General features: G+C 42.7%; 1 long non-coding RNA gene across 1 annotated transcript in view; it reads left to right on the forward strand.

The window, feature by feature from the left end:
* Positions 1–19426, forward strand: part of LOC309451542 — a 62889-nt gene that overhangs the window by 9660 nt on the left and 33803 nt on the right. The window contains exon 2 of the long non-coding RNA XR_014186267.1: positions 5311–5404. This is a non-coding gene — a long non-coding RNA (uncharacterized lncRNA). The remainder of the gene's footprint in view (positions 1–5310; positions 5405–19426) is intronic.

Raw genomic sequence — 19426 nt, forward strand, 5'->3', positions numbered from 1 at the left:
GTGCAGTGTAGCTGTGCTGGTTTGACTAAAATGAGTTAATTTTCCTTCATACAGTTAGAAACCATTCTTTTTCATAGCTAGCATGGTCATTGTTTGGATTTAATTTGAGAAAAAGAAGGTAACACCCCAGGACAGAGTTAATGTTTTAATTGCTGGTGTCTGGGAGCCAAGGACTTTTCCTGAGCTCTCTACCCAGAGGTGTGAGTTAGCTAGTAAGGGGGGGCAAGGATGAGACAGACCTTGAGAGACATCCAGATTGATCAATAAGAATATTCCATATGGTTCATATTTAAGGAGAGTCAGGATCTTCGGCCAGGTTCGAAGTCAGGATGGACAGGGATGGAGACCTGTTCAGGAAAGTTCTGTTCAGGAGTTTCTCTAGTTTGGCTTTTTGCCGTATTGCCATTTTGCAGAGGCCTCTGGGCCTTTCTGCCTTTTCCTCTTCTCTCTCCAGGATCAGCTGTTGGGACCAGGGTGCTGCTTCCCAGGACTGACTGCTCCATGAAGATGGAGTTTGTGAGGAATTGCATTGAGTATCTTTTATTTTATACTCTATTTCCATTTTACAGATACTATTAGTAGTAATAGTAATATATTAGTGTTATTTTGTTGTTTTATTAAACTGTGTTTATCTCAGTCCACAAGTTTCTCCCTTCCCTTTTAATTTACTTATCCATTCAGGAGTGAGAGTGAGCAGCTGTTGTGATTATATTGCTGGCTCAGGTTAAACCACAATAGTAGCTCTGCTTGACTCAGTTATTCGCACTTTGCTCTCCAACTCTTGACCATATTTCTGGGTGAGGTTTTTCTACATTCTTGCTCTTGTGCTTCCATGTGTTTCATTTCACCCTCTTCTTTAAATCATGAGGTGCTCCTGGCTGACTGCCAGCTCTCGTCTTCAGAATTTTTTCTCTGGTGATGGATCTTACCTTTTTTTTTTTTTTTTTTTTTTACAGAATCCTCTGACGTGTAAATCTGCCCCTCCTTGGTTTAGAGGTAGATTTCTTGTTCTCTTATAATTCTTCTGTCTTTCTTTTTTGGTATTTCCTTCATACAGCCTCTCTTTCTTTCTCCTGCTACACTTGCTGCTCCTTTCTTCCTGGCCACCCCACCTTGTTCTCCTGCTTAATTCTCCTTCCCATTACCTGGGGACAAACAGTACCTCAACTCTAGTGGGAGTCTTTCTTTGCTGCATTTTTTTTTGCCATGTGCATTGACCAGAGCTAAAGATCTGTCTTGTTCTGTATATCTTCATTAATCTTCTCATTTCCTTCTTTCCTTTCTTTTCTTCTGGTATGGCTGCATATTCCAATTTGAATTTGAGCTGCTTTTCTCAGGGAATTTCTTTTTTTCCCACAGGAAAGCTGTAAAGGATGCTCAGCATGCCTCATCTTTCTCTTCTGCTGTTGATGTCTATGATTGTTTCAAGTCTTCCCATCACTGTCATAATTTCAGACTTTTCTTTCCTGCCTTCATCTTAAAAGTATTTAATAACTTCCCACTGCACTGACAACTTATTGTTTTCTGTTTGCTGGATCCTTTCATTGCTGCCTGTTGACTATCTAAATTCTTGACTCAGTTATCAAGCTGTATATATATTTTTTCTTCAATTACTATCTCCTAGTAGTATCTCGTGTCAGAACCTCTTTTGTGGCTTGCCTTAGAGAACAGAATAGTGTGAAAAATGAGTGAAAGTGTTGCCTTTTTTTTGTTTTTTGTATTAACACTGGGTTATTAATACTGCCTGTCTTGTGCCCAAGTCCAGGACACTAACATTTATATCAAAAACTTTGTAGCTATGTGCTCTCAACTCTTAGAAGATTTGGATTTGCTGTTTGCTATTACTTGAAGGATATTCAAACTATGTATGTCTATTCCTGGCGACATGGTGATACTAAACTTTGAACTAGAATGGGGAAAGAATATAAATCAGCAGAAACTGGTTGAGCAATATCTCAGTGTGCTTGAATTTCATTTTTTTCCCTAGATCTAATCCTATTGTCTTTCAACATGGGCCTGTGTTGTAAGTGAACTATTCTTGCTATCATTTGGTAGGCAGTAGTCTTCTCTGACGGCGATAAACCCTCACAAAGTTGCAGGTTTCAAAAGTGGAATGCTGTATGGTAGTTCTTTTTTCTTGGGCAGGAGAAAATGCATCTGCAATCTTGGAACTGACAGCCATGGAAGACCAACTGATGTGAGTCCATCATGTACACTGACTGTGCCTTGAAGGTGAATGATTCATTTTAAGTGCATGAAACCCATCATGAAACCCATTTCCTATTGGACTCACAGGTGACTGAACACTTGAACGTAGGAGATGTTGGTACTCCATCAATATAGTCTGCTGTAAGGGGCTCTGAAGTTGCCCCCAGCCCTTACCAGCTTCTTAGGCAGGTCTTGAGCTAATTTGTCTCAAGTGAGCTCTCAAGGCACAGCAAGGTGGGCTGAAAATCCTAAAAAAACTCAGTTATCTCTGACTCATTACTGGGAGTGTGGGATGACCCCCCTTTCCCCTGATAAGTCTCCCACTAAATCAGAATCCTATTCTGTATCCCACTGTTACCATTTTGAGAAAGAATGTCTTTGGGTGATGGGTTCCATTTTTTTCTTTTTCCTCTTCTCCTAAGCCCTCCCTGACAAACACTGCCTTCTTTGAGCCTGAGAAATCTTCCTTAGCAGTCGAAGGCCAGGTGGCTGTGCTCAGATACATCATTTTCCTGATGCAGCACATCAGGCAGTGGTTTTGTGAGACATCTGGACCTGACTATCAGGTCATCAGTCACATCCCCCTTAGAGATCTAGAGCAGGACTGACTCGCTGACAGAGACAGGGTAGTGTTTCTTGGCCTCTTTGCTCAGTAGGTCTCACTGGTAGTGACACTTCCTGTTAGCTTGGGAGGACTGCAGATGCCAGACTACCTGTGTGTGCAGAGGGTTTGTGCTGAGGGAGCTGCGTCTCTTTAGCTTGGAGAAGACTGAGGGATTCTCAGTGACAACCAATGATAAGACAAGGGGCAATGAGTACAAACTGAAACACAGGAGGTTCCACTTAAATATGAGAAGAAACTTCTTCATGGTGAGGGTGACAGAGCACTGGAACAGGCTGCCCAGAGAGGTTGTGGAGTCTCCTTCTCTGGAGACATTCAAAACCTGCCTGGACACATTCCCATGTAACCTGATCTAGGTGTTCCTGTTGCAGCAGGGGGATTGGACTGGATGATCTTTCCAGGTCCCTTCCAATCCCTAACATTCTGTGATTCTGTGATCCGTGATTCTGTGACAGCCAGGTGGTTGGGCCTGTGTGCTCTCCATCGGACATGGCTGGACAGAGGAAGGTAACAGGTGTCACCTTTCAGCGAGTGAGTGTGGGGGAGAAGGGAGTCCAGTGCAGCCCCTCACAGATGTTCTCAGAGGGATGGTGTGAGCAGTCTCTAGTGTTCAGCAGTTGGCATTTTCTGCTTTTGGTTTTGTGCAAATCTAGTATGTTTTTTTTTTAAATCTTCATCATAGTGTTCCATATTATATGTGCTGTTTGTAGCTATTAACCATACTTGTTTTGAGATAACTCTCTGCAATATGGCACATACATAATAAGGTATAATTAACTCAAATTAACCATGTTAAGTTTTGCAACACTTCTCCTGCCATGTTCTGAAGCTGACTTTAATAGGTTTTGTGACTAACAAATCCACATTTGCAGGTTCAGGTTATAGAAACTCATTCATGTTCCAGGTGTTCCCTTTTTCATTTCAGTACTGTGCCTTTGAATTCAATAATTTGTTGTTCAGTTGTCTGCATAATTAATTTGCAACCTGGAGGACTCTCTCCCTCTGAGTGCAAGATCCTCATAGTGCATCTTTGGTGCTCTTCACATGATGCTTCTGGGGAACTGCTGATCATGATGGCATCTCAGTGCCCCATTTACAAGCTTCTTAACTTGCCAAAGCTAGTTAGATGAGTAAATGCGATGTTTGACAAAGGCCTGAGTACCACATATGGTGAATAACACTTCACCTTGTTTATTTAAAGACTGAGCCAAAATTTTTATTTTTATTCTTTTTAAAGTCTGCTTCCCCCTACTTTTTCCTTTTAGTGTTAATTTTGTTGTTGCTTTTGTTGTTCCTTTTGGAAAGTGCTCTGCATTGTCATGCATTAAGAAGTCATATAAAACAGGTGACTAATTGAAAGACAGTTTGGCAATAAAAGAAAGATGCTAATGCCGTTTATGTGTGTGGAGCATACTGTGGCATATTGCAGCACTCTGGTGCCCAGCACCCTGCTTCTCTGATGAAGGAAAATGGTCATCTTCATTTGCAACTAAGCGTAGCATTTGAAGGTGGCTCTTGGTCCTCTAAATGATGGCTAACACATTTCTAAGCATATTGTCTCCTAAAGAACAGCTGGAGACAGCAAGACTGCTAGTGTATATGGCAAGGTCTAGCCCATGTTCCAGTTCAAGAAAAACAGAAAGTGTATGCACAGTAGATGCCAAAAATGCTGACACTGGCACAGAAAGGTCTCTCAGTTGTTCTCAACACAAAGCATTTTCTTGATATCTATGAAACAGTTCGTCACTTCTGAGTTTTTCAAGACTGCATGGCTATTAATTTCTTCAGGTTATAATGAAGCCTGTCACTGATTTTAATGGCCTTGGATCAGACAGGCATTAGTTTTTATATTTTTCAACTACAGTGTTAATTAACTTAGCATGCACATTTAACTATGAAGCTTTGAGTTTTCATTTAGTTTTTATAATTTAATTGTGGAAAAGTGGCAGTAAATGTAGATGAGAAATTATGTGCAATTAATATTGACCCAGGACTACTCAAATGTCAGACACTTATCTCTGATGACTCACTAGGAAATCCAATGTGTTAAATATTGATTTTGTAACATGAGGTTTTCAAACAACCTTGATACTGAGCTATTCTTCCTGAAGCCATATTCTTCCTCAAGTCAGGACTGTGTGAAACCTTGATGTCTGCAAGAGCCAATGCTGAAAGTCAGAAAATCCTGTCACTTGGTGATGCTAGCAGTCATATTATCTCCTGCAAATTTTTTTTTTAAATGCTGAAACTACAAATAGTGAGAATTAGCCTTGGTGTGGGTATGTGTGTGTGAGGTCAGGTAGGGGTTTGTTTTCATGGTTTTTAAAGGAATATAGTGTAGAGCTGTTGATAAATAGCTCACAGGAAGTTAGGAGTATGTATTACTCTTATCACAGCAGTTCTTATGCCTTTGCCTGTCCACACAATTGGGGAAGGGGAATTAGTTTCGATGCTGACTTTGTCCTTGGCATAGCCCACAGAGTGGACCACAGGCTGACTTCCTCTGTTTTAGAGAAGTGACTCAAAGAAGCGTTGAGATTTGTACTCTAAGTGGCAAAGACTGACACTGAAGAAGTGAGTAACCTGTTCTTTTGTCTGCTGGCGAGATTAGTAGTCGCATGTTTAAAGTAAAACTTTTTAGCTGTGTGGATACTGAACTGGGGAACACGAAGCTTGACAGACTATGGGAATGACTATGGGAACACATTATTGGAAGTGTCCAATAAGAGATTGGGCAAGCAACCGTTACAGGTCATTCAGGTAGAGCTGATCCTGCTGTGATGCCTCTTTAGCCTGATTTTCTGAGTGGATGGCACACTGCAATGCTTTTTATTATAGCTGATGTTTAATATTTCAAGGAATGAAAAGTCTTTGCTCTGCTGCGGCCTGGTGAGGATGGAAGAGGAATTCTCTTGACTATGGGCATCCTCAGACCTTTCGGATGGCCCATCACCTGCGAATCTGCACATGATGCTTAATACAGTACCCTGTGGAAACTAAGAGGGAGAGCACAAGACTGTATCTTGTTCTTTACTTGAAATGTGAAGTTTAAAAACCCTCTAGTTACTAATATATGTGTAGCTACAAATGTCACTAATAGCCCAGGCAAAGAGGCAGAAAAAATGAAGTTCCTGAAATAGCTGCTACGTTTGAATTAGAGGTAATGAGGATTGTGCAGGCTTTAGATCTTTAGATTCACCACTCAGCAAAATGGGAGCAAGCAAGGATGACAGATTGGAGGGATGTTTGTGCCTTGCAAACTGCAGGGGTTCATTTAGTTGAAAGATGCTGTTAGTGTTCTAGGGCAGCAAAACTTGTTTATTTAAAAACAGAACACAGAGACAGTGTTAAAAACATTTCAGCTATCAAAAGGGACAGAGATTGTAAATTGCACAGATAGACTGCTGAATTGCATATTAAAGGCACAACTGCATGGGCAAGCTCAGGAATGTCTCTTCGCTGGTATATCTGGAACATATTGCTCAGATTTGTTGCGCATCGTGGTCTGCACAAGACTTGGAAGTTTGACTGCTACTGCATGCTTCGTTTCTGGCTCACCTGAAACTCCCTTATTCACGACACTTCAATCTTTGGCCTGTCTTGGGAAGCTCCATATTGCAGACAATAAAATACATAGCATGTTGTGCGGAGTGTAGGATGGGTAAGGAGACAGAAGTCAGTGCTGTCCCATTACTAAATGGTGTCTCTCCCATGACTCCCTGTCCTTTGCACTTGAAGGCTGTTCTGCTGCATGAATGGACATGTCTTCAATATACAACCCCCTCATTCCTCCCTACTCATGCATTTCATGTGCCATGTAACTCAGCCTTGGAGGACAGAGCACTGGAGAGCAGCAGAATGTCTATACCTGAGCAATTGTTAGATGCAGGACTCCCACAGGTGCTCTGCATTTCCGCAGCCTCACACCTTTCCCATCGTATGTAGCCTTTCGGAAAAGAGGGGGAACATGTCATCCCTCCCTCCCCTACTCCCTGCCTCACTTTTGAAAGCAGGCTGAAAGCAACAGCATTTGGAGCAGAGTGATATCTGAGCCTACAGCTTATTGCAATTTTCAGTGCATTGTCTCTCCCTGTGAAGAGCTGAGAAGCTAAGTTAGGAAAATAGCCACTATCTGCTGCTCCAGCTTCTCCTGGAAAAGCTCCATGTTGTTCTACAAGGGGAGAAGCATTGGCCTCAGACTGCTGTTTGTTACACATAGAAGAAAATACCCAGTTGCCTAGGATCATTCTGGTGGAATGGTTTGTAGCACGTGTGCGCACTGTAGCTGCTTCACCTGCTTCAGAGCATCTGACTGTGTTGCATTATGTGTAGTGGCTTAGAGGGATTTCCCTTTATGGAACATAAAAGTTCACTTGCAGTCCATCAGCTTATGTAGAAGTTTAAACTGTTTTTGTTCAAGTGCATTGCCATACATAGTTAGGCTAGCTAAACTTAATGCACACTCTGCTGAATGCACCACTTTGCTACATCCAGTGAGAGGGTATCAAGGTCCCTCTGAAGCTTTCAGGGACTGCAGTGGTGCAGAGTGCTCTGTGAACACAGACGTATTGCTTGTGCATCCAAATCTCAGGGGGAAAACTGCTAATTTGTGCACGGCGTAATTCCCACTTTTTAAAAGTTACCAAAAATGTAGCAAAAGTCTAAGTTAGGAAGGACTGTTCAGATTTAGTTTGTATTGAAATAGACTAGGGTATATCCTTAGAGACTGCAGTCATTAAAACCTTCAAGATGTAAGTGTATTCAGTTTTATCTTTGCTATTATACAGAAATAAAGCTGCACACATCTCTGCCTTTTCTTCTTTATCCTCTACTCCACTTCATGCTCTTGTCCATTTTGCCGTGCCTTGATTCCTGGGTCTGTTTTGTCAGTTTCCCAAAGAGTCACCTCATGGTCAAAAGACCAAAGAGTCTTTTCCCATGAAAATTCCTAAAACTGATTCAGTCTCCCTGAGCTGATCTGCCAGGCTTCTGGACATACTTATTTAATTAGGGCTGCTGGATGCTTGGATCATTTCCTCTTTCTTATTTCCCTTCCCTAATCTCTGTTCTTAAAGTGCAATGGCCTGACTACAAGAACCATCCTTCTATTTTGGGAAGGAGCTTTGCATGTTTGTATTTCTTCTGTGCCGTAAATCCCTCAGAAGAAAAATGGGAATGCCTAAGTGATCTAGGCTTTGAGGTTTAAAATTTGCTTTTATTACACTGGAGTTGTTACTAGAGTTGTCTTCTTGTAAAAGTTTTTTATGAATTAATTTGTTGCTCCCTGCTGTGTCCCAGGACACTTTGAAAATAAGACTTTTTTTCAAGAGTTTTATTCTGCTATGAATATTTATATACATCAAGTTGCAGTAAACCCAAACAATTTTCTCATTAGCAATGCAATCTGCAGAAGCCAAATAATTTCTCCTGTGCCTGTGTCAGTCACATCATGCAGTTGAAGTAGGGGAAAAGAAAAAAGGTTTCAAAAAAGAAGACTCAAGATTAACATCATGGACTCTAATAGAAGCCTTGAAATTAGCCCTTTCATCATACCATATTTATTGTTTTAATTTACTTTGGTGGCATTCAGTATTGGTGAATGACGTATGGTTGTCTTTGCATATTACATGCATAAGTAGAAGGTAAAAGGATTTAACAGAGCCCCTTCATATGAGGAGGACCTGAACCAGCCCATGACCCTGAGTGAGGTTAGGTGAAAGTGTCACTAAAGGGCTTCCAGGTGAGACTCTCTAAATATTGATGTACACCTGGGTTTAGAGAGGTGTGTGTTCAACAAGGGAACTAACGTGAGGCTTCACTTCAGGAAGAGTGCAGAGTTTAGAGAAGCCTTTTGGATATGCACCTTTATGTTGGAGAAAAGCCGCTATAGCTTTGGCAGCTGGAACAAGGAGCTTGCAGTGGTCTTTGCTCTTCATGTCTCTAGCTGGGCTGAGCAGACCGCTGGCGTAAGTAAAACTCTGAGTCTGTGTTTCCTAACAGTGGAATGCTTGTGGATGACAACAGACACTGCTGCTATACTGAAGGTCTGCATGTGCCCAGCTTTGTTGAGGCTGCAGGGAAGTCAACAGCTTTCTCTGCTTGTCTTCTGCACCTGGAAAATACCTACCATCCTCCTGAGTCAGTGCTGCAGGGGATGCAGAGGTGGGGTGTGTCTGTCAAGATAATTTTAGGGGAAGAGACAGCGGAATGGTGGGGAAGGCAAATGAAGGAAACAAGCCATGGCATTAATGGGGCAAGAAGGCAATAGCCACCAGTCATCCGTGGCACTGATGAAGGTGGCACCATAACTGAGCCAACAAAACTATCCTGACCTGGATGCTGGTCACCAACTAGCTAATGTCTTGTTCCCATTCCATTAAGGCAGACCAGCACAGCTGGAGATATAGCAACTCCATGTGGGCAAAGAAAGCACGTAGTTTTCCTGACGAGCTCCACAGGGCAAATAGAGGCTGGTTGTGTATTTTCTGTATTTCAAAAAGGTTATAGTAGGGTGGCTATTAGACTGCTGATGCTTTTGCTTGGGTGCGGGTCTTGACACATGTGTTTCCACAGCAGGATGTCCATTTCTGTCCTGTTAGTGTGTAAATCACCGCAGCATCAGAACTTTGTGGTGACCAAAGAACGGGGCTAATATCAATTACATGTGGATCTTCACTTCCTCTGTCCCCTGATGGGGAGATCTCTCTGGTGGCTTATTACACGGCTGATGTTCTATGTGCTGTTTCCTCTCCAGTGAACTCTGGCAGTGGAGATGGAGTTTATAAAAAGGATAGCATCTTTTCCCCTGTTGTTTGTCTCACACTGTGCCCATTTGTAAGTATTTAGCATTGACAGGCTCTACAGATGTACCATTGTTTTCTTTAGATGGAATACTGCAGTCACACAAATGTCAAAACTTCACACTTGCTGTCTCTGTGTTGCAGAAGCCTTCCTGCCACAGTAGTGATTATGTGTAGAGTGGTGGTGTCTCATCTCCAGAACTGCCTCTCCTCAAAAGCCAGGGCAGACTAGCAACATTATGGAGCAGAGCAGGCATTCCCCAAGAACATTTTCAGTTTTGTTTCCCTTTCAGTGAAAGGATATACTAGTGGCCCTGTGAAGCTCACGTCTTTTTTTATTCGTTTTACTTGTTCACAGAGGCACTGTGATAGCAGTCACTGAATTAAACACTCTCATTGATAAGTGTACTCAACTTGCAGGGTGAATGTTGTCTATTTCAGGGCCAGTGCAAATATGGAGGAATAATAGTAGGATTTTTTTCAATGATCCAATTGGTCCTTTTTTCCTGGACCCTATGTCTGTGTCACATGTGTCATGGCCCAGGGAGTTTCCAGCACAACTTAGAGCTACAATGCCTGGTGCTGGCCAGGGGATGGCATCGGCATGAGTGATGTACTATGACACTTTCCGTCTCAGATTGTGTTCCCTAGTAGGAGTCCAAGTGGGATTAGGAACTGAAATAAGAGGCGAACAAGGGATGTGTTAAAAAGAGGAAAAAAACTGTACTGAGGGGAGCTGGGGATGCAGAGAGGGTATGAGGTAGGGAAAGGCAGGCAGTTTAGCTAAGAAATGTTGCCACCGAGAATGGCAGGCACCTGGTATAGTATGTAGTGGTAAACAGAGGGTGCTGGAAGACTGACTTTATGTGTGTGGAAAGAGAAGGTACCTGAGCTCAGTGCTGGTCCACCCATTTATAATCAGAATAAGCTGTTTGCTAGGTCTGCTTTTCCAGGTTCATGAAGGTACTCAGGAGCTGGTGCTGGCCAGAGAAGGGAGCAGATCTGGACCTGGTGCTGCAGGTTCAGTAATGGCAGAGTGCCTTGGTGACTATCCTGGACTTTCAGCTGCAGATAATGTTCTGTCATTTTCAATTTGGAGACTATTATAAAAGAGTGGAAATTCACCCACACACACCCTGCCCCTAGCTCCACATTTGATGGTTCCTTGCTCTGTGTGCAAAAGCAGACTGGGTCTTGCTGAAGGGGAAGGCAGGTAGCAGTATTTTTTAGATCAAGCCCAGCAAATGGGAAGAGAGCAGCTGAAGAGCTGATTGGCAACGCAGGCTGTGGTAAGGATCTACACCAGTGGGTACATCTGCAGAACAGAAATGAGGGGAACACCATGAGATCGCTGTCCGGAAGTTGAAAGGAAAATCACGGTGCACTGAGTTGAGAGCAAAGAGTAGAACAAGCAAAACTGCCATACGGAAAGCCCTAGTTCAGTTCTCAGGTCATTGTAGAGAGGAAACAAACTGGAGGTCCTTCAGAGGGGAGCTGCAAAAATGAAGAGTTTGTGAAACAGGAGAAGAGCTCAGGCAGTCAGATGTGCTCAGTCAGTCAGATGTGCTCAGTCAGTCAGGGGAGAAAGGCAAGAAAATTGGTGTTTACCAATGCATAAAAGGCTGCTGCAAAGATAAAAGGGTTAGACCAATTATTTTCAGTCATTGACGAAGACTATTCAAAGAAAATGGATTTTGAGGCCCAGCGAGGAAAATAATTTCAATACTCCCGTGAAACTTGTAACCTGCTGAATTTTAATTCTCTTGAAGCAGAAGAAAAGGATTTCAGTGGGCATGGGATCAGCAGTGTAACCAAGAATACAGCTGGCAGCCAGGGCCAGTTGTGAAATAGCCAGTGGACCCACCGTTCAGATTAGAGAGCTTGCAGGGAAAGCCAAAATATGCTGCTGTTTGAAGAGATGCTTTCCTCATGCTGATCCTAGCAAAGCCCTAAATCTCAGCCCTTGCCTTTCCAGGAGAAGGTACAGTTGCTAGAGGTACAGAATGGCTTTTTTAAAATGGTGAAGAAGTCAGCTTTGCTTTTATTTTTGTGATTGGATAATAACTAATTGAGAGTATGGTGATATGTACTTTAGTCCAGTTTTATGAATGCAGTAGCTACACCTCGTCACTCTACAGATTTGCACTATGCATGTCCTTGTGCAGATCAGTCAAACAACATGAAGTGCTGAAAGGGAGTTGTCTGCAGAACATTTTTAACCTGGTATATACTTTTCCCAGAAATGCCAAATTATGTAGGGGGATAGTAGTAGACTAAGGTCTTGGACTGCAGCACTGAAGTTCAGGATCCACCAGGGTGCTCTGTGTGCACCCTCTTCCTTCTCACACTCTGGTGAATACAGTAAAATAACGGTGCAAAACTTCTGAAGGCAAATGGACCTGAACTGCCAAACCAAGATGTAACACCTAACACCTCTGGATCATAGAATAGCTTGGGTTGGAAGGGACCTTCAAAGGTCATGTAGGCCAACTCCCTGCAATGCGCAGGGACATTTTCAACTAGATCAGGTTCCTCAGAGCCCTGTCCATTGTGGCCTTGAATGTCTCCAGGCGTGGGGCATCTACCACCTCTCTGGGAAACCTGTGCCAGTGCTTCACCACCCTCATTATGAAAAATGTATTCATCATATCCATCTCTTTCTTTCACCCAGATTACGGTGGGCTGTGGATCTCCTTGGGCAGCACAGGTAATGGCAACTTCCTGGCCTGTCTCCACCACCATGTCTTGGGGGGATGAAGGAACACAGGTATCACTTGTGGGGGCACTGACAGCTGTACCTGGAGGATGCACTGGGCTGACTCCAGCTGTATGAATGCAAATTACAGACACACAGAGAAAGTCAGCAGTGAAAGCAAGTTATAAGTGGTAAATCTAAATGAAAGATTCAATTAATCCTCACCTATTTATCTTAGTAAGTTCTGCTGAATGGTCTGTGACAAAAATGCTGGAATATTAAACCAGGACTATGATGCAAAATGCATTTCCTATCTCTAATGAGTACAATTTCAAGCTAGATTCTGGCATTCTTGCATATGTTCAGTAATAACTTTTTGGCTTATGTTAATCCATTTGCTTGCTAAGGGACAGATTATTGTCTGGCAAAATATTATGGAAAAATTACAATCTGGTTTTGCTCATATGTAACTCTAGCCCCATCTTAATTTTTTGCATGCACTGTAATTTATTCTTTAATATTGTGTTAGCCCTGCTGACATGTCAAACTAGATACATAAGAGCATTTTCATATGCTCTTTGTGTCATCAAGTACTTGATCTAGTGCTTGAAATTTCTTACCTGTGTTTGTGGTACTCTGGATGGTCAGTTGTATTGGTTTTTGTCTCCTTGTGGGGAACAAGATTGTGAAAGCACAGGGGAAAACACACCTCTCAAACAGAAAAGGCTGAAGGCTTAAGAGACATGTGTGCTTTTGGACACCAGGGCTTTCAGTGGGATTACATGGTATAATAATGCATGACTCTAAGCAAAGACAGTGACTGCAAGAGATTAGACAATCTTACCCACCCATTTGAGAAGCCCTAATAAGGACCATATCATCATGAACCCAAGTAATTTTTCCTGCCTGGCACCTTCCAATTATATCCTGCTTGATTTATTTGTTTAGTGATGAATTTCTCTTCGAAATCATAGAATTGTAGAATTCTTTTGGTTGGAAAATACCTTTAAAATAATCTTTTCCAATCATTAACCTAACACTGCCAAGTCCACCTCTAAACCATGTCCCTAAGTGCCTCATCTACGCATTTTTTAAACACCTCCAGGGATGGTGACTCAACCACTTCCCTGGGCAGCCTGTTCCAATGCCTGACAACCCTTTCAGTGAAGAACTTTTTCCTAATATCCAATCTGAACCAGCCCTGGTGCAACTTGAGGCCATTTCCTCTTGTGCTATCACTTGCTACTTGGGAAACGAGACTGACCCCCACCTCGCTACAACCTCTTTTTGAGTAGTTGTAGATAGTGATAAGGTCTCCCCTGAACCTCCTTTTCTCCAGACTAAACAATCCCAGTTCCCTCAGCTGCTCCTCATCAGACTGCTCCTCCTCCAGACAGTTCACCAGCTTTATTGCCTTCAGGGGAACATTTAAATTCTCTTTGATAAGTTGTATTAAGTATCTTTGGTTTGGGGAGGCTGATTTTAGGGAAATCGTCCCTCTCTCCTCCCCATAGCCTCCTGTCAAGCTGGGAACTTCCTGTGATCCCAACAAACAGCTTTGAATCATTGTTATGGGGAGACACCCCTATTTATATAAAAAAAATATTTCTCTGACCTTGTCCAAAAGCAACTGGCAAGGATGAGCAAAACATAAGCGTACTTGTGTATGCGTGAAGGGCAGCGTCGTGATGATGGAGCCAGGAACAGTCCTAATACCAGTCTTAAAGACATTAAATACATTTTCAGAGTTGGGGATAAATGCACTTGTTTGCAAGACCTCAAAGGATGTTCATGGGCAAGTGCTCTGTTTTGAGGCATGGAGCCCTATGGAGAATGTGGTGCCTGAGGGGAAGCCCTTGGCTACTCACCTGACAGTTGCAGTCGTCCTGGTATGTGGCGATAAGCAGGCACAGGAAGAGCAGTGGCCAATACTTTTCTTGCAGGGCCATGTGTCCTGGGCAAGACTGACAGGGCAAGGAGCAATTCTTGTCACATTTCAAGAGGGGTATGAGTGAACTTCCCAGGTAGGAAGTAGCACATAGCTGTCTGGCTTTTTTGGTACTTTCTGTGCTCTCATAGCCTCTGAGCAGACATACAGCTGCATTTCTGTCACTTTTTTTTCACCCCATCTAATTCCTTGTAGTGTAGAAGTGGGGAGAGGTTATGCTTTCTCCATTTATTTTAATGGAAGAAGGAGATAAGGAACATATTGGTTTGTCACTACCTGGTGTCCCTTTACCCGTGGATTGTGGTCATTTTTGTAATATCATGTTCTTTGGTTTCACAGTTTTTGAACACTGCCATCATTATGGAGCACCACCAGCAACTTATCTTTCTACACTAGAGCAACCTGAGTACTTGGGCTTGTAAATATCATCCATTGCACCAGTGTGACAGCTAGAAAGGTTATTTGTCCAAAGACCCATGAAACATGCATGACAGGAGAGGCATAAATCTGTGCTGGTCTTTGAATTACTAAGTCACTGTATAATCAATTAGACTTCTCCTAGGTGAGGTCCTTACCATTTATTTTGGTTTAGCCATATATAAAACCTTGTATCACATCAGTAATTTTCAGTTGTGCTGCATAGCAGCTTTTGAGCCTGCCTGCCTTAGTTTTTTTCAGACACATGGGAAAAATCCTGCCACTTCTAGATTTGCAATGAAGTTGAGCAACATACAGATGAAGTGAAGATCATGTTTTGATGCTTGGGAATAACTGTCTGGCCACCTTGACTGAAATACTGCCCTGTGCAAGGGCACGCAGGCTGGAGATGAGAGGTGAGGACTCAAGCTTGTGGTCATTGTGGGTGGATGGATGCTGGGGTCCACACCGCATTAATGCCTATGTACTATGGTGGTATGAAAATCACTTGCCAGCTAACGAGCACACTGGAGGACAGAGTGTGTGAAAGCAGTGCTTGCTCTTTGGTGGTATCCCTCTGGTGTCTTACTACTCAAGCACTCCCTTGGTAATTAAAGCAATTACAATGGAAAGTGCCAGATTGTCTGTACTGGTGTGAAAAGAACAGGGAGGAAAATGTTCTGGGGAAGGGCCAGGTCACTGTGGTTATGTGTTTCCCAACAGGATTTCTCAGGTGGTATATGGGATTCAGAACAGACGCCAGCCTCTGGCAATTCTGCTGTTTTTCATTAAGTCCTGCCTTTGTCTGAAATTGCTGAGTACCTAATCCCCATTCTGTATAACTGGGTCCCTGCTGTCAGCAGACTGTGTGGGTGGTGTGGGTCCTTGCTAGAGTGCTAGTATGCTGAGAGGAATTTTCCAGGAGGGGCGAGGCAGGTAGAGGTCAAGCGCAGACTGGTAACAACTGGTGTTGCTGGTGGAGGCTGTGTTGTGATGTCCTGTGAGAAGAAAAATGTCACTTCCTTCCATTTGGAAGTTTTCTTTACAGGACTAGATGGTGTGCTAGGTTCTTGGTGACAGTAATTAGGGGAATTGGTGCAGGCATACACTGACTGGATATAAACTAATGCTCTAAAAAGCCTTGTTAGTTAAGGAGGTCTGACTGGAGTTCAGCACAGCTTGTGACACAGAATTGCTGGGGGGATGTTTTACCTTGATTACTGGAGACTATATTTGCCTGTCTGTTAATCCAGCTGAACTTGCTTGGTTTAACGAAGAGTTTAAAGCAGTAAGCTCTCAGTTTCTAGCAGTGCAATTTTCATTCTTTGAACTTATTGCAGACTCATTCGGTCCTGCTTCTGAGGAAAGCGAAGCTGTTTCATGACATCCTGCTTCACTGGGGTACAAACACTTGGATCGACACTTTCTGTTTTCCTAGCGTTGTTGTAGCTATGATGTTCTGAGGACACAAGGCAAGGTTTTGAGCATGAGTACTAAGTTTTACTAATTAGCCAGTGTAATATATAAAACAAACTATATTTCTGGCTACCACGTGAGCTTTCAGACACATGACTGTTCTTCAGGTCTACTCTAGATATCAGCGTATGTTTTCCAGGCTTGACTGGTATCAACTGGAAACTCTTCCAGCTCAGTTCTGCATTTTTTTTTCTCTGGCTTCTGTGCCATGTTTTGGGTGTTGGGGTATTTTGCTATCTTTTCTTCTGACTTTATCTTTGCTAGAAGTCTTAGTCCTGGACAACAGTGTAAGTTCATGCAAGTGCTACTCTGTGTGAATGTATGCACACAAGATATAAGTGGCAGAAATGGCACTAAGTATCATGGACGGTCATTCTTCTTGGTGACTGAATAATTTTTGAAACTGTAGTTTAAAATGTACTTATGTGATTGCTTTGCCTTCTTGAGCAACCCTCTGCAATTTTTGTAGATGTGTTTTCTGCAGTATAGTGGGAGGCACATGAGATGAAGGCTGATTGTTTTTATTTAGGTATTTGTATTCAACTCTCATGTATCATTTAAAAACAAAGAAGCAAAACCAGGTTATTTTTATACAGAAGAATGCTTGTTGTTCATTTAAGAGACTGCAGCAATTCTGCCAGCTCAGGCATTAAGAATCTTTTAGCAATACTGAACATTTTCCAGAGGACAACATAAAGTGACAACATATACTTCACTGCCAGAGCTGAAGTTGTGAAGTTGGCCATGTTTTTAACCTGAGCATCCTAACCCAATCACCATCTTGACTACATCTGGGCTTCTCTTTGCTTTAATATAATTTGTAGTAAGAAGCAAAACGAGACACGTAAGTCAGTAGGGGAGTTGGTAAATTTTCATACCGTAAGTGATAAGAGTGTAGCACTTTTACTTTATCCTCATGTGGTCTGTGGATCTGTAAGCAACTGCTCTGGGTAACAGAGGAGAAAAATAAATACTCAGTTTTGAGATTTCAGTGTAGAAGGAGGTCACCAGTGGAGTCAGACAAGGGCCTATGCTGTTAAATACATTTGTAACTGTTACGGCAAAGGAAGTGAAGAGTGATAACAGTTTGTTGATAATACTAACCTTATTCAGTGTTTTAAAGATAAGGATGTACAAAAGAAGAATCTCATGAGACTGAGCAGAGAATAAACATGCAGCTTAAATTCTGTGTAGGCAAATGTAAAGGAATATACATGGGAAAGACAATCCTAGCTTTAAACATAAAGGACTCTGAGTTGACTATTTCTACAGAGGTGTGAGATCTTGGGGTTACAGTGGAACTATGGAAATGTGAGCTCAATGCACTGTAGTGGTAAGGGAACAAGCAAGGGCATGGAAAAACATAGCACTGGGTAATACTAGGAAGGGAGCAGGAAACCAAATGAAGAACACCATTATTTTACTGTACAATTCTGTGGTGCTCGCTGGGTAGTCCGTGTCGTGCACAGTCCTGATTGGTGACAGAATGGAATAGTTCAGTGGAAGAGACCTACAATGATCATCTAGTCCAATACCTGACCACATCCTGGCTGACCAAAGTTCAAGCATGCTATAAAGGGTATTGTTCAAATGCCTCTTAAACACTGACAGGCTTGGGCACCGACCACCTCTCTAGGAAGCCTGTTCCAGTGTTTGTCCACCCTCTGGTTAAAGAAGTATTTCCTAATGTCAACTGTGAACCTCCTCTCATGCATCTTTGAACCATTCACACATGTCCTGTTGCTGGATCCCAGGGAGAAGAGTTCAGCACGTCCCTCTCCAATTCCCCTGCTCAGGAAGCTGAAATGAGGTCACCCCCCTTACCCTCCTTCTCTCCAGACTAGACAAACCCAGAATCCTTAGCAGGACCTCTCAGGACATGCCTCTAGCCTTTCCACCAGTTTTGTTGTCCTCTTCTGGACACATTCAAGTGCCTTAACATCCTTCTTGAATTGTGAGGCCAAGAACCACACACACAATTCAAGATGAGGCCACAGCAACACTGAATGCAGCAAGATAATCACCTCTTCTGACCAGCTGGCTATGCTGTGTTAGATGCACTCCAGGATGTGGTTTGCGCTCTTGGCTGCCAGGGGTCACACTGCTGACTCAAACTGCTGTCAGCCAGAACCCCTAGATCCCTTTCTGTAGGGCTGCTCTCCAGCCATTCCTCTCCCAATGTATACTTATGTCCAGCATTACTCTGTCCCAGGTGCAGAATCCAGCATTTATTTTTGTTAAATTTCATGCCATTAATGATTGCCCAAATCTTTAAAGGGTTATAGTTGAAGATGAAAAGGTACAAAAGGTGGTGGTATGGATGAAATAAGGAATAGCTCCTGCTAGCTTGGCTTCTTCAAAGTTGAAAACCTGGAGAGTACACAAAGATCTATTACATTATAAATGTCAAGCAGAAAATAGAAGAGGAAACTCACTCTTTCTTCTGGTCCAAGGACTAGAGGGCTTGCAATGACAGTAACTAGTAGTCACTCAGACCAAACAGGAAAATACATCTCTCCAGGGAACTCACACCCAGGGAAGTCTCTGTCACAGGGTGTTATGCATACTGTAAGCTTTATACAGTCTCATAAAGCAGCTGGGTAAAGTCATGAGAGAAGGGTCCACTGAAGACTGCACAACAGCTCATCACCTCTGGCTTGGGCAGCTACTAGGAGCTACTCATCATGCATGCTGGTTTTGTATGCTTGTGGTCACAGCTCATGGCAGGGTACTCGAGACTTCTGTTATGGTCCAAATATTTATTCTTCAGTTAGAAATAATGTTTGTATTTAATCTACACATTTTTTCCTTTTCCCCTGACTGAGAAAATGTTCCTTTGTGGGATACAAGCAAGTGGGATAGTATTTGTCTTCTTGGAGCTCTATTGGCATTCTGATGGGGAAGTCTATGTGCTCTATACTGCTCCAGCTGATCCTGGCCTTTGTGGACCTCTCAGGCTAGGTTTTGTGAGGATCTGTTGCATGATAAGAATAAAAAACTCTGGGAAGAATCCAAATAAAGAGGGGTCTAATAATTGCAGTGCATGTGGTTCAATGAAAACGAAAGCATTTAATGCAATCATGTTCTGGGTTTCTGGCACCGTTCTGTGCATTGGGATGGAAATAGATTTTTTTATTCCTTGCCCCAGTGCAACCACTTTCCATTCTCTGCCTCATACTGCTCATCTTAGGATGGAAATGTGAGGTTTTATGGCTAAAACCTAAAACATAGACTCAGAGGAACACAACACTGAAAGGTAC

This window comes from Streptopelia decaocto (genome assembly GCF_964273445.1).
Source record: "Streptopelia decaocto genome assembly, chromosome: Z".
NCBI classification, from domain to species: domain Eukaryota; kingdom Metazoa; phylum Chordata; class Aves; order Columbiformes; family Columbidae; genus Streptopelia; species Streptopelia decaocto.